Genomic DNA, 14,462 nt, shown 5'->3' with positions numbered 1-14,462 from the left:
CGAGTCTACAAAATCTGAATTGGTTGTTAATTCCCTCAAAATACGCGCTAAACGCAACAATTAACAATCTAGACAACCGAAATCCTAATTTTCAATCTATCAACAATTGACCAATTAAAAAAATGCCATAGCTCACGATACTAAAGTATCACACATATGGCATATCTAGGAAGATGACGGAGCAAAAGCTTCAATTCAAACAGCCCCGAAAAGAACACACTTGGACAGCCACTGGTTAACCCTAAAACAACCATTTTTCGACCGATAAGTGAGCAATAAAGATGAATTAAGGTGAAAAAGAGTTGTATTGGAGTAGGACCGACCTGGAATTAGACTAGAGAGGGCTGGAGAGTGGCTGGAAATGCACAAAAACCGAGGAGTGAGGCTGCTGCTACCAATCGGACATGGGAGGGAGTAGGGTTTTGTTGTTATAATAAAATAATTAACACTCTAGTCCCTCGAACTTGTAAATTGTGATAACTTGGATGAAAGGTTAAATAATTTAACTTATGAGAATGACAAGGAGGTCCTCGAAGAATGCTGGACCAATCCCAATAAATATACAAACTCTACAAAGCTTCAATCTTTCAACAGAAATTAACTGGTGTTATAAGTCCCCCCCCCCCCCTACAATGGGATTCGTCCCCGAATCCCGTTGCGACAGGAACAAATGCGGGTATAGCTTCATCATCTCATCCTCGGACTCCCAAGTAGCCTTGGAACCTCTACGGTGCCTCCACTGCACCTTCACTTACCTAACCACCTTGTTCCTCAAACGCTTTTCCTGACGGTCAAGAATGGCGATAGGTTCCTCAACATAATTCAACTTACTATCGAGCTCAATATCACCAAGAGGCACATGGCCTCCTCGTCTACCAAACATTTCCTCATATGCGACACGTGGATAGTAGGATGACTCCCAGCGAGCTCGTCAGACAAATCCAGCCTATAAGCTACTTCCCCAACACGAGACAAGATACGGAACATACCTATGAATCTCGGACTAAGCTTCCCTCGCTTACGAAAACGAATGACGCCCTTCCAAGGAGAAACCTTTAAGATAGCCCGATCTCTGGCCTCGAACACAATAGGCCTTCGCCTTTTATTCGCATATGACTTTTGTCGGTCCTGAGCGGCCTTCATAAAAGCCTTAATCTTATCAAGTTTCTCAGGCGTAGCCTCAACCACCTCCAAACTACCCAATTGTTTCTGATCGATTGATCCCCAACAGACGGGAGTCCTACACCTACACCCATTTAAAATCTCAAACGGCAGCATCCCAATAGTGGTGTGATAACTGTTATAATAAGAAAACTCGACCAACGGTAAGCGGCGATCCCAACTACCCCCAAAATCAATGACGAAAGCCTACAACATACCTCGAGAGTCTGTATGGTCCTCTCGGATTGACCATCCATCTGCGGGTAATAAGCAGTACTAATGAGGAGTTTTGTACCCATCTCCTCATGAAATTTTTCCAAAACCTGAAGGTAAAACGCGTGTCCCTATCCGAAACAATAGACACATGCACCCCGTGCCTAGAGTCAACCTCACGAATAAACAGTTCGGCCAGCTGCTCGGAATTATAATTCTCTCAAATTGGCAAGAAGTGAGCACTCTTAGTCAATCTATCCACGATTAACAAAATGGTGTCATATTTACCCCTAGGAGTGCGAGGCAGTTTAGTCAAAAAATCCATCGTAAGATGCTCCCATTTCCACTCGGGTATTTCTAGGGTTGAAGTTTCCCGAAAGGCTTTTGGCGCTCAGCCTTAACCTGCAAACAAGTCAAACATTTACTCACATATTGAGCCACCTCATACTTCATCGCAGGCCACCGATAATTCTTCTTGGGGCCTTGGTACATCTTAGTCGCGCCTGAATGAATGGAATAGCGAGACTTGTGTGTTTCATCTAGAATCTTACTCCTGAATCCCCCATACTTGGGTACCCATAGACGACCATCCTTATACTTCACCCCGTCACCGACGTCTTCCAACAACTTGTCTTGAGAATATTTTTGGTCCTTCATCTTTATTAACTTGTCAAATTTTGGACTGAAATTTTTGGGATGTTACATGTACCAAAAGTTTAAGTGCTAATTGGAGAGTGAAAACATAGTTGATGTCCTGATTTTAAAAATCAATAAAAAAAATCCGGTTATGGTGTGTTCTATATTAACGAAAAGATCTTTAAGTCTATTACGTTTCATCTTTGATCATGAGTAACTAGTTCGGGCTGTAAGTGGGTCAAAACAAGCGATTTCAACAGCTACACAGGAAAAGGCTGCATAATAATAAGCTTCCTAACAACATAAAGTACTAGTAATGAAGGATGATTGAGCACAATTGATCTAAAGGATAAATAAGTGATTTTAATCGGTTGTATTCGCTTGTTAGAAGGTTTTCTATGGGTTTTAGATACTAGCAAATGGGTTACGCAAGAAATTTCCACTAACAGGCAAAAACGGGTTGCTTAGTAAGACATTGATCATGTTGGATTTTGTTGATACATATAATAGTGTGTGTTGAATTATTTTTTCTACCCTGGCTTTTGTGTTTTGTTGAAAATATGACTTGGTTGTTTCATACGATGATTTAATATGTTATTATACATGACGAGTACTAAAATTTGGCTTTATATGTCCTAGGTAAAGCTCGTGCATAATGGAAGACTGATGATCAAGTGCTTGGGACGAAACATTAACAACTCAGGTTGGAAATGATTTAAATTAGTGTAGTTGTCAATAGTTGTTTTTCTGTAGACATGAATTTTAAACCTAACATGTTAGATATATATATATATATATATATATATATATATATATATATATATATATATAAAAGATGATGAGATCTGAATGATGAAATTAAGTTTTATACGGGTATAAAGGAAACGCATTTTTATTTTTTGGGACCAAACTTTCGCACTAAAATATTTAATTACTTTAGGGTGTTATACCACAAAATTGATGTTTGTAGAAATTTATTAGTTTGCATATTAGTTCAATTGTTATTAGTTTTTTTTATTGAAATTGTTATTAGTTTTTTGCATAATTGATTTGCTAAAGGTTTTTTGTTCAATTATTAGTTTGCATAATAGTTCACTTGTTATTAGTTTTTTTGTAGAAACTGATTTGTTGAATGTTTGTAGAAATTGATTAGTTTGCATAATAGTTCAATTGTTATTAGTTCAATTGTTAGCAGTTTGTAGACGTTAAAAAATAAATAATGTTCTTATTGCAGACTACAGAGGTTTGGTACACCTCTTCTGCTGCAGATGTGATCCGCGGACTGTAGACATTTTACCTTTGAAAAGACATACATCACCTAAATGTTTTGAAACCATTTTTCCATGAGGGTTAGTTCACGCAATTAGAAAGAGGGGTCTTGGACGACAATTATTGAAGGCTGCCGTGAGGTTTAGTTCACGCAATTAGAATGAGAGGTTTTCGGACGGAACATTATTGTTGTTGTTATTATTATTATTATTATTATTATTATTTGAAGGTTTATCGTAAGAAAAGAATAAGAGCCTTTGGTTCGAGCAGAGAACGTTTGGGTTCAACACATACTCATCCAAACATCAGTATTATTTGGTTTGAATTTATTGGTTTTGTCATGAATTAATTGTTTGAACTTATTTATTTTAGGTTGTTGTTGAGTATGGTTGTTGGCTCAACCCCTTTAGACCGCCTAGGCTTTATGATGAACTCTTGTTTTTTTTTTATTTTGGTTTGGACTTTGCTTTTGCTATGGCTTTATGATCAAGTAAACATCTTATTGATATTCATTTGATGCATATGTGTGCTTAGATTGTTTGCTGAGTTTTATTGTTTCACAGAGTCTTTGGTGATTGTTTCATAATATAGGATTCCGTTAGGTCATCTACTGTGTGTTTTTTACTACTTTCTAGTTGATATGCATTACAACCATAGAAACAATAATAATTAATCAAGTAGAACTAAGTGTGCTGCTAATCTAAATAGATGTAAGGTGATAGATTATGTGACAGGTCTTGGTTAGTTAAGTTGCAAGATTTAGTTCGGAGTCCGCCTGGGTTTGATTTATCAGCTTGTCTATCTAGTCTAGTGAGTTCATTAGACCACCTTTGATTTTCGTGCTGTAAGGTAGGATTTCGCATAGAGGTACTTCTCATAAAATAAATTAGCAACCTTGGGCGAGTTTAATTAAACCAGCAATTTTAATAACTTATTAGGGTTCCATAGATGTCTCCTTGAGAAGGGTCGAGGCTCTTATTCGGTTTCCCATTATGTGAATACTTTAAGATCTCGGTTCCATAACATAGCATTTTCCAACTAAGTGATAACTGATACATTAGGGATTCTATCCTAGGTGGTTACTTGTCATTGTCTGAGTTAAATCCGAGTCCTAAGTTTAGTCATGTCTAGCTTTATTAAATAGTTTAAAATTAGTATTTTACTAAAACCTTCCCCCCCCCCCCCGAATAATATAAATAAATAGCCGTGTCAGTCAGTTGAATCTAATTAGCAAGTTTACGTAATTTGAAGAGTATGTGGGTTCAATATCTGGACTTACTAAACTGTACTAGATTCTACTGGTACACTTGCCGGTAGTAGTTTTAGTTAAGTTTAAAAGTCTAGAATTATTACTTAGTTGCTAGATTGGCGTTTATTTAGTTAATAAATTTATGACAACTTTTAGCACATCAATTGTTCAAAATGTTCCTTAAGATGATATTCAGGATGATGTTGTTCATGAGGTTGTACATGATTTTACTCATTATGCTGCTCAGGTGGAGCAAATCAACTTGAATGATGCTTTTGGTGGTGAAGAGGATGTGTACTTGGAGGTTCCTGCTACGGTTGTAGCTTCTTCTATCATTAAGTCTACAAGTACTTCTGATTCTGAGGAAACTATTGATGAGACTCTTCACTAACATCGACTATAGGAGAGGATTCGTGGGAAGAGGAGTAGGGATGAATATGATGACTCTGATTTTGAGCCAGATTTGAGAGAGAATTGGAAGAGGATGATATTGAAGAGGAGCATTTTCAGTTGATTCGTAGACCAAAGGGTGCTCGTGTTAGTGAGAGTTCTAGTTTTGTTCCTGCTTCTACCATGCCTTAGTTAGAGGTAAGTGCTTCTATTGGATAACCTGTTTGTGGTGTTTCTATGGTGGCTTCATACGCACCGATGATTGTTTCTTTGCCTCCTGTTTATTTGACTCCTTCGAAGGTGGTAGCAATGAATGTGGAGCCTATGGTAGTTGCTACATCGAGTATACTGGCTTTTACAGCTTCATCAATTACATCCGCTGAGTTTTTTGGTTCAAGATATTTTCACCGCTGAATTTCCACCGCTAATATTTCCATCAGTTCATCAGCTGAATTTCCACCGCCATATGCTCAAGATATTTCTCATGTCAATTTTGATTTTGGTTCTACTAGGTATGATCGTGAAAGGATTGTTGTCTTAGAACCAAAGTGGAGAAACTAATGAATATAAATGGGAAGAAGAACCAAAGTGGAAAGAAGGACGTGCTTTGAATAAAAACTCAAAATCGAGAATGTCACACCCTCAAATTTCCACTAGCGGGGTTTTACCGCAAGGCGCGTGACACACCAGGATCCAACCATTCATCATACCAAACCAACACGTAAAATAATTTAAAAACATCGTTTAACCCTCGTTAAAATACGAGTTTCAAAACAACCAAATCAAATCAAAAGTTTTTGCGGAAGCGTAAAGAACATAGTTTTAAGAAAACACAAGTATCACGTGCCAAAACATGCACAACCCACAATACTTAAAAGAAACCAACTGAAGTCCATGCAAATACTAAGAACTCCAAGCAAGCATGCTACATGCTCCCTAGCACTACCTAGCGACCTGGGCAAGTATCAATACTCAAGTGTCAACACAGGGTTGGTGAGTTCACAAGTTAAATAAAAATAATTATAATAAGTAGAAGTAGATTTTCCACATCTCAAATTATATCAGGGTAGCTAACCCATTTACAAGCTACTAGACGGTTGAACTGAAGCTGACTGTATGTATGCCTTCCTACCAGGTCTATCACCAACACTGGCGTATAAAAGTTAGGTAAATATCACACTCGTTTTACGACATCACAGCCGTGCTAGCACGACTAGCCCGAGTGGGGTTTGTCAAACCCAGTAGTACTACTCAATAAAACCCCGTGATCCCATCCTATCGATTCAAAGTAAAGTAAGGACTTTAAGTGATAAAAGGGCATCTAGTATAAACTTGTGATATAAATAAGAAATTTCCAGAAAAATCCAAAGTATCCCACTGCATTTTCCTCCGGAAAGCCAGTATAAGAGCAAATCAGTGTTTTCTCCCCGAAAACATGTAAAAGGAAAATAGTTGATGTTTTCTCCCCGAAAACAAGTTTACAAAATCAGTTTGTACTTTCTTCTAGAAAGCAAGTATGAAAAGTATGAACTCACCTTAAGTATGCAAACGGGATTCCACGAACAAGCTTAACAAAAGAAAGTGTGCCCGTCTAACCAATACCTAGTACAAGTATTAAGCTATGAGGAGGTGTTTAACAATACGACACCCTGGTACTCACGTAACGACCCACACACAAACATGGACCTGATCCGACGACTCGTTGGTGATATATAATAACGTCAATAGTTTTAAATTACTCTAACATGCATCCTATGACACCACACCATCCAAATATCAAGCAATTATCATTTACAACCAAATCTGTCCATGAAACCTTTGAGACAAATTTCTGCCCGCACAACCTAATTTATTAAACTAAGCATCCCTTTAAAATAAATTCCACAAAAATTACCACAAAAGCAAGTATGAATTAGGTTTCTCAAGATATTTTTATTATATTTTTTTTTTTTTGTGTACAATATTCACAACAATTCAATCATTCCAGGTAGGTACCGATTATTCATCAGTTTGCACAACAAAATATATAGACTTAGCTAGACCTCTAAATCAAAGTAAATCAAGCAAGGCCAGGTTAGCTTCCTAACTCAAGGTATGAACTTCCAGAAGTGGAATTAGCCCATTTGGCTTTGTCATCATTGAGTTATGATATCGTGAATATAGATCAAAATCCTACCTTACAAATCAGATTCGACCTTTGGTTTTGTAAAATCATAAAAACTATCAAGAACTCGACCAAAAATTATGAAATACAACTTTCTGAAAACTAGACTCAAAGTAGTAAGTCATCAAGCAAAGATTTAATCAAAACTAAGCAATATTTATCAAGTTACAAGCAAAATCATAAGCGAGTTAAATTCTGTCCATAATTCAATCTATCTTGAACCCAAACTAAATCATGTTTGCATGAACAACTTTCTAATCATAAATTATCGATCAAAAATGTTTTATAATCACTGAGATTTTCATGCCATGCATCACTTAACATCAAAGAACACACAAAGAATCAAGAAAACAACGGTTAAGAGATAGATACTTACAACCAACGATTGCTATTATGTAAATACAACCCCTAGCACTTCCAATGCAACCCTAAGCTTCCCAAGTGACCCAAAATCTCTAGGGTTTCGTCCAAAAACGGCAGAGGTCGATAGTATGTGCTCTAGGGTTTATAAAGTCGTTTTAAACAATTTTCACGACCTGACGATCCCCCGCACGGCGCGAGGGATATAGCCAAATCCTATCCGCGGCTCGGGGCGCTTTAGGGTTTTTTTTTAAATATATTTATATATATAAATATATAACTAATAATAATAATAATCAAAGTATGAACACGCAAAGCAAGTAATCACATAGCACGCACATGTATTCGATTACGAGATTGACATTTATCACCAATGCGTACGGACCGACTCTTGTGTGTGACTCGTTACCGACTCGTTAAATGTTATGTAAGAATGTCTAAGGTAATGAAGTATGTGTTGACGGGGCTAACCTGAAAATGCGGGGTGTCACAGAGAAGATACTGTAAACAAATAATAATTAAAACTATAAATCGAAAGGATACCTTTATTCGTAGTTTTGAATCAGAAGATGATTTAATAAACAATGAAGACGAAATTTAGATCCTAGGGTTACATGTAGAGACTAAAATAGATCGAATAACACATTTAATTGTCGTATGTTATGAATCAATAAGCAATGATTTGTTATAACCTGGATTGAGTAAATGGGGCACGCCCAACCCTACGAGACTTGTTTCTAAATATGGGTTGAAAAATAGTTGAGGAAGAACATGAGTGCGATACATAAGTATAAAAATGACTTAGAAGAAATGTGACCGCAACACGTAAGCAAAAATGTTATTCTGTTATAAACAGTACTAGTTTGAGGCCCGTTTATTACACGGATAATTGATGAAAATTTTAAATTTAACCATTAAGTGAAATACAGTCAATAAAATGATCATATATTTTTAATACAATTGCAATTTATATTAAAATTACAGAAATTACATAATTAAGAATACACAAATATGTTATAAATAAGTAAAACATTCCTTGTACGCTACATTTGTGATTGTATTGGTCGGTATACATTGTTTATCAAAAATCAAAATCTTTAGTTCATGTCTGCTTGTAACTTTGATAAGGTAACATATAGGTCTGCTCATAACTCTTTTGTGTGACAAATAAGGTTCTTCAAGTACAGACCAACCCTAGGTAAATGATAATGTCTCCATGAAACTAACAAAAAAAATATTCATTGACATAAAATATCATACCTTTTAATCAATTAATATGATATCATTTGAGATCGTCTGCTCATGTTTATTAAAAAAAACATGATTATCCCAAAAACCAGATTACCTGAATGTTGTTGATATAATCATCTTTAGAATTATTATAAATTCTGTTTGTGACAAATTTTTAATGGATTTAATATTTCACAATTAACAATTGTATAATCAAGCAACATATAAAACCGAAAAACTATCACAAAATGGTTTGTTTCATTTCATATGATATGTAACTGTTAGGAAAATGACAAAAAAAAACACACTAACCTTAAAGCCATGTTCAGATAACAATGAGTTAGCATAATATTAGAAGATTTAAAGTTGTATAAAGTGAAGATAGTTATTTTTATTTACAATAGTTGAAAGTATTAGATTATAAATGTTTAAATTTGAATACTAATCCCGTGTTATTAGTTAATATTATGGGAAGCTGTTGAAATATTTAATTAATCGATATATATATACACACACACACACACATATATACACACACACATATATATAGATATATAGATATATATAGGGAGAGGATCAAGAGAAAACTCACCTTTAGAGAGAAAACTTAAAAACTCCTAAAGAATTATTTTTAATTAAAAATAAAAAAATATTTTCAAAATTCAGTTTTAGCCATTATTCTTATATTATCATATATTTCACTCGAAAAAAATAAAAAAAAAAAACACCGTTGTAATGCACATACGTATTACTATGCAATACCGTTATATTACACATGTGTATTACTATGTACTTTTTATTTTAATAGTGTTTTATTGCATATATTCAATATTTGTGTATTGTATATGTGTAGTAGTGTTGTATTATATGGAAAAAAATAATAATAAAATAAAAGTCGATGTGGTGCACATATGCGTTAATGTTGTACTACACATACGTACTAATGTGTATTCGATGTGTGTATTAGTCTTATATTGCATATATACAATAGTGTGTATCAAATATGTGCAATAGTGTTGTATTCTATGAGATACAAACACTTTGCATATATTCAATGCACACTATTACACATGCGCACTATACCGACGAGGTTACCGACAAGTTTTTTTTTTTTAAACCAATAACAACGTATAAGAATAATGGAAAAAAAAAAAAGAAACTTCCAAAAAAAAGTTAAAAATAGTTTTTTAAGAATTTTTAAGTTTTCTCTTTAAGAGGAGTTTTCCAGTGAAAACTCCTTTAAAAAGAAAACTTAAAAACTCCTAAAAACACCAAAAAAACTATTTTTAACTTTTTTTAAATTTTTTTTTGAAGTTTCTGTTTTTTCCATTATTCTAATATTTTATTATTGGTTCAAAAAAAAAAACCCTTGTCGCCAACCTCGTCGGTGTAGTGCACATGTGTAATGGTGTGCATTGCATGTATGCAAAAGTGTTTGTATTGCATAGTATACAATACTGTAGGTCCCCCCGGGGCGTCGCCGATCGATACGAGATCCGCACGAGGTCTAGGAGTGCGGAATCCTCCTAGACTCGCTTATGGTGTACAGACGAATAACACAAACACGTACACGATCAAATACACAAACAAATACTAGAACGGGATAAACAAATCTGCAGATTCATATATAAAATAATCACGTTACATACCGTAACAAAAACAGAAAACACGACTGACCCGAGGTGAGCTCTACCTCGGGTCGTCTCACACGACTCTCGTCTCTTACTCTCTCTCAATAAACAAGCTGCTCAAACACACACTGATTTCTTGATTCCTAAAACTAAACAAGTCACAACTATATATAGACAAACATTCACGGGCCTGGGCTTCAGTAGGCGAAGTTGTGCTAACTTCGCCTAAGGCGAAGTTGTGATAACTTCGCGTAACAACTTCTGCCGTTGGCGAAGTTGTTCTAACTTCGCCTAAGGCGAAGTTGTACTAACTTCGCCTGTGGCGTTCCGCTGGTCAGAATTGCATAGCGACGGTCACAAAATGCACCAACAGTCTCCCCTTTGACCGTTGCTCTCAATTCTAACAAAACACGAAAGATCATCTGTTACAAAACATGCACCAACACTTTTAACTCTATTAAGTTTTGGGCTAGCATGCACACCTAAACGATTTTGCTTGATGAAACATTTAAACTATTTTTATAGGCTTGCTCGTATATGGTAGGCCTTGGGATGTTATAGTATGTATGTATATATATATATTATTGTATAGCCAATATTTGGCGATCTTGTAGTCGTTATCGACTACGGATGTTACGTATGCCTACTTTGTGTTTGCATACGTTGATGAGATGTTACGTGTTTGGGTTGTACGTTTGCTCAACCCTAATGTTATTATTTGGATGTTATATATATATATAGGGATGCACATATAAGGATGTTTATTTATATGTATGTATATACATGTAGATATAAAGATGATTATGTATTGAAGATGATGGCCTAACTGATGTGTCCCTTTTTATAGTTTAAGCCCTTTGGAATGACTATCTTGATTTTTATTTATTGATATTATTTATTTAAAACTTGAACTCACTCAGCTCAAGATGACTTTGTGTGCATGTTAGTGTGAGTTTCAGGTTAGGAGATGGATGCATTATCGCTTGGACGTGCACGAAGCTACTTGGACGGTGGAGGGCATGACTGGTCGGATGTTTCAATAAAAATAAACATTTTCTTTCAATATTTAGTTAAATACATTTAAATTGGTTTTGGGCATCATTCCTGGGTTTCAGGAACTTATTTTATCAATTATGGTTTTCCGCTGAATTATACCCTGAGATGTTTGATTTAACGAAATGAATTGTTTTCAAGTTTAAGTATTTTCTTAAGTGTTTTGTATGAATACCAACTGTAGGGTTCCCGGGGTTCGGGGCCTTACAATTGCTGTTGCCATGGCCGTGGTGGCTTTGGTAGTCTCCTTCAAGATCAACTAAGATCGTGCCACATAAAACATGGGTAACGGCTTGGTATGTTTCAGAACCGTACCGTAGCTAGAGGTACGTACGCTTCGTTAAGACCCGTAATGAGTTGCATAACCAAGTCGGTGTCGGATATTGGCTTACCCACATTGGCTAGTTGATCGGAAAGGCTTTTCAGTTCTTGACAATAAGCGGATGCATTGGGGAAGTTATCTAGGCGGGTTTTGGTGAGCTTGCTAGTTAGATGAAGGGCTCGGGTTACTTGATTATAATGGAATATATTGGTCAGGGTTTGTTAAGCGGCTCATGTCATGGTGTCACTTTGCATAATGGTGTACAACAGGTCTCTCGAGATGGTTCCATAGATCCATTGTAGGACGATGGAATCAAGTCATTCCCATTCGTCAACGGCATGGGGATCGGGTTTTGGAGACACCAGTTTTTGTATATCAACTGTTTCACGAGGAAAAATATGGTCATATACTTGAAACGCTTTGCAATTGATCTTGAACAATTCTGACCATGAAGAAAAGTGAGCAGATTTGAGTTCTAGGGTGATGGTGATGAAGTTCTTTATATTGGAAACTGTTAAAGCAGGATGGATTTTGGACTCCATTTATGAAGAGGGGAGGATAAGGGCAGTGGCCGGGAAGGATTGCCGGATGATGAAGAGATGGTGGGCTAGGGTTAATTTTTCTTTGATACCATATAAGAATAGGATCCTTGCCTCTTCTCATTCATCAATTTATTTAAATAATTGCAATACAATGCCCATCTATGGAAACAATATCAACTATACTAATACAATATATGACTAATTCATTACTATACATAGTGTGGTCTATTAGTTGTACTATTTTATTTCAACACATAACTCATAATTCTACTCCCTTTTGACTCATTTACAGTGTATTATCTCTTTTGTTAACTCGTAACATACTCGAATAGTAAGAGATAATAAACGACAGGAGCAGGCTAGTTGTCAAGGTATAAAACATAGAATACTAATCTAAACATGTACCAGGCAGGCTGATATAATGCTAAATATATATAAATCCCTTGTATATTTAATATAATATTTTATTAGTTTTCGTTCGGTTTTTAATAGAATTTGTATATTACTAACATATTTAAATAATTTAGGTTTCGAGACTTGTTCATGGTTAAAAAGGGCGAAAAAAGAGCTAAAACAAGCCAAACTGGTGAACCAGAGCATCAGAATTGAACCGGACCGCATAAGAATTGAACCGGACCGCATAAGGAAACGAACCGGACCGGTCAGCCCCCAATCATCCGGAGAGCCGCGCGACCGGGAAGCCAAATCCTGCCACGCAGCGCGCCGGGCATCCCATTTCGCGTATTTTCTTCGGTTTTTATCAGTTTTGGGCTTAGGAAACCTATTTAAACACCTCTAATCTTAATCCTGAGCATACCCTACGAACCAGAGTCAAATTTGGAGTTTCCTGGAGCTTAGGATTGCAATATTTGATGGGTTTGAAGGCTAGGAATTAACCCACGAAGTGCTTATCATCCAAGAACGAAGACCACGGGTTTTATCGCCTTTAATCTTCCGTTCTTATTTATTTTCGTCATCATTTTGTCTATTATTGTTTTGTTTGATTTTAAGATGCTAGGCTAAACATTATAGACTGCCTAGGCTTATGATGAACCTTTGTTGACGTTTGATTTTGACTTGGGATTTATTTATCGTTATGGTTTTTATTAACTAGTTAAAAGGTTTAATTATATTAAATTAATGCTTAAGGATATTTAGGATTGTTTGATTAATTATTATTATTCCATAGTTGCCTTGATTATTTTTTGTCATTATGATAGGTCGCTATTAGGTCAATTACTTTGTGTTCTTGATTATTTTATGATTGATATGCATTATGATCATAGGAATAATATTAGTTAATCAAATAAACCTAAGTGTGCTGCTAAACTAAATAGGTGTAAGGTTCTAGGTTATTGATAGGTCTTTGTTGATCAAGATTGCTAGATTTAGTTCTTCGTAAGGAGTCCGTCTAGGTTTGATCGGTTAACTTTGTCTATCGAGTCAATTGAATATATTAGACTGCCTTTGATTTCCGCGCTGTAAGGTAGGATTTCGTATAAAGGAACTAGTTTGTAATCAATTAGATGACCATAAGGAAACTTGATTTTTAATACTGGTGTGCGTTAAAACTTATTAAAAATCCATAGGTGTCTCTTGAGAAGGGTTAGGGGTCCTATTCGGGTTTTCTCTTAAGCGTCTATTTTACGATCCCAGTTCCATAACTAAGTATTATCCTGGGTTAATTGATAACTGAAATTTAGGGGATTCTAGCCTAGGTAGTTATCTTGTCATCATTTGAATTAATTCCAGGGTTAAGTCGTTTTTAAGTCTTTAGTTTTATTAATTAGTTTAATTTTAGTTTTTAAGTAAAACCCCCTAATAATAATAGATAAATAGTCGTGTCTGCAGTTAAGTCTAAATTTAGCTAGTTAAGGTAATTTAAAGAGTCCTGTGGGTTCGATATCCGGACTTACTTAGCTGCCCTAGAATCGACCGGTTCACTTGCCGGTTAGTAGTTTTAGTTAAGTTAAGAGTCTAGAATTTATTACTTAGTGTCTAGATTATCGTGTTTTTATATAACTACTTTTAGCACATCAAGTTTTTTGCGCCGTTGCCGGGGATTCTTGGCAATCGCGTTATTAGCTTTGATTAGACTTACCTGCTACATACGTGCTATTTGTATTTTGTTTTGTTTTTGAGTCGTAGAAGACTAAGTAGTTTTTATTCTATTTTATTTTATTTTATTTTTCTTTTTGTTTTTGAGTCGTACGAGTTAGGTTAATATAGTTTAGTTTAGTTT

The sequence above is a fragment of the Bidens hawaiensis genome, unplaced genomic scaffold (assembly GCF_021521415.1).
Source record: "Bidens hawaiensis isolate Kalapana, Puna unplaced genomic scaffold, B.hawaiensis_p1.1 tig00042991_1, whole genome shotgun sequence".
NCBI lineage: Eukaryota > Viridiplantae > Streptophyta > Magnoliopsida > Asterales > Asteraceae > Bidens > Bidens hawaiensis.
This window is presented reverse-complemented; position numbering follows the sequence as displayed.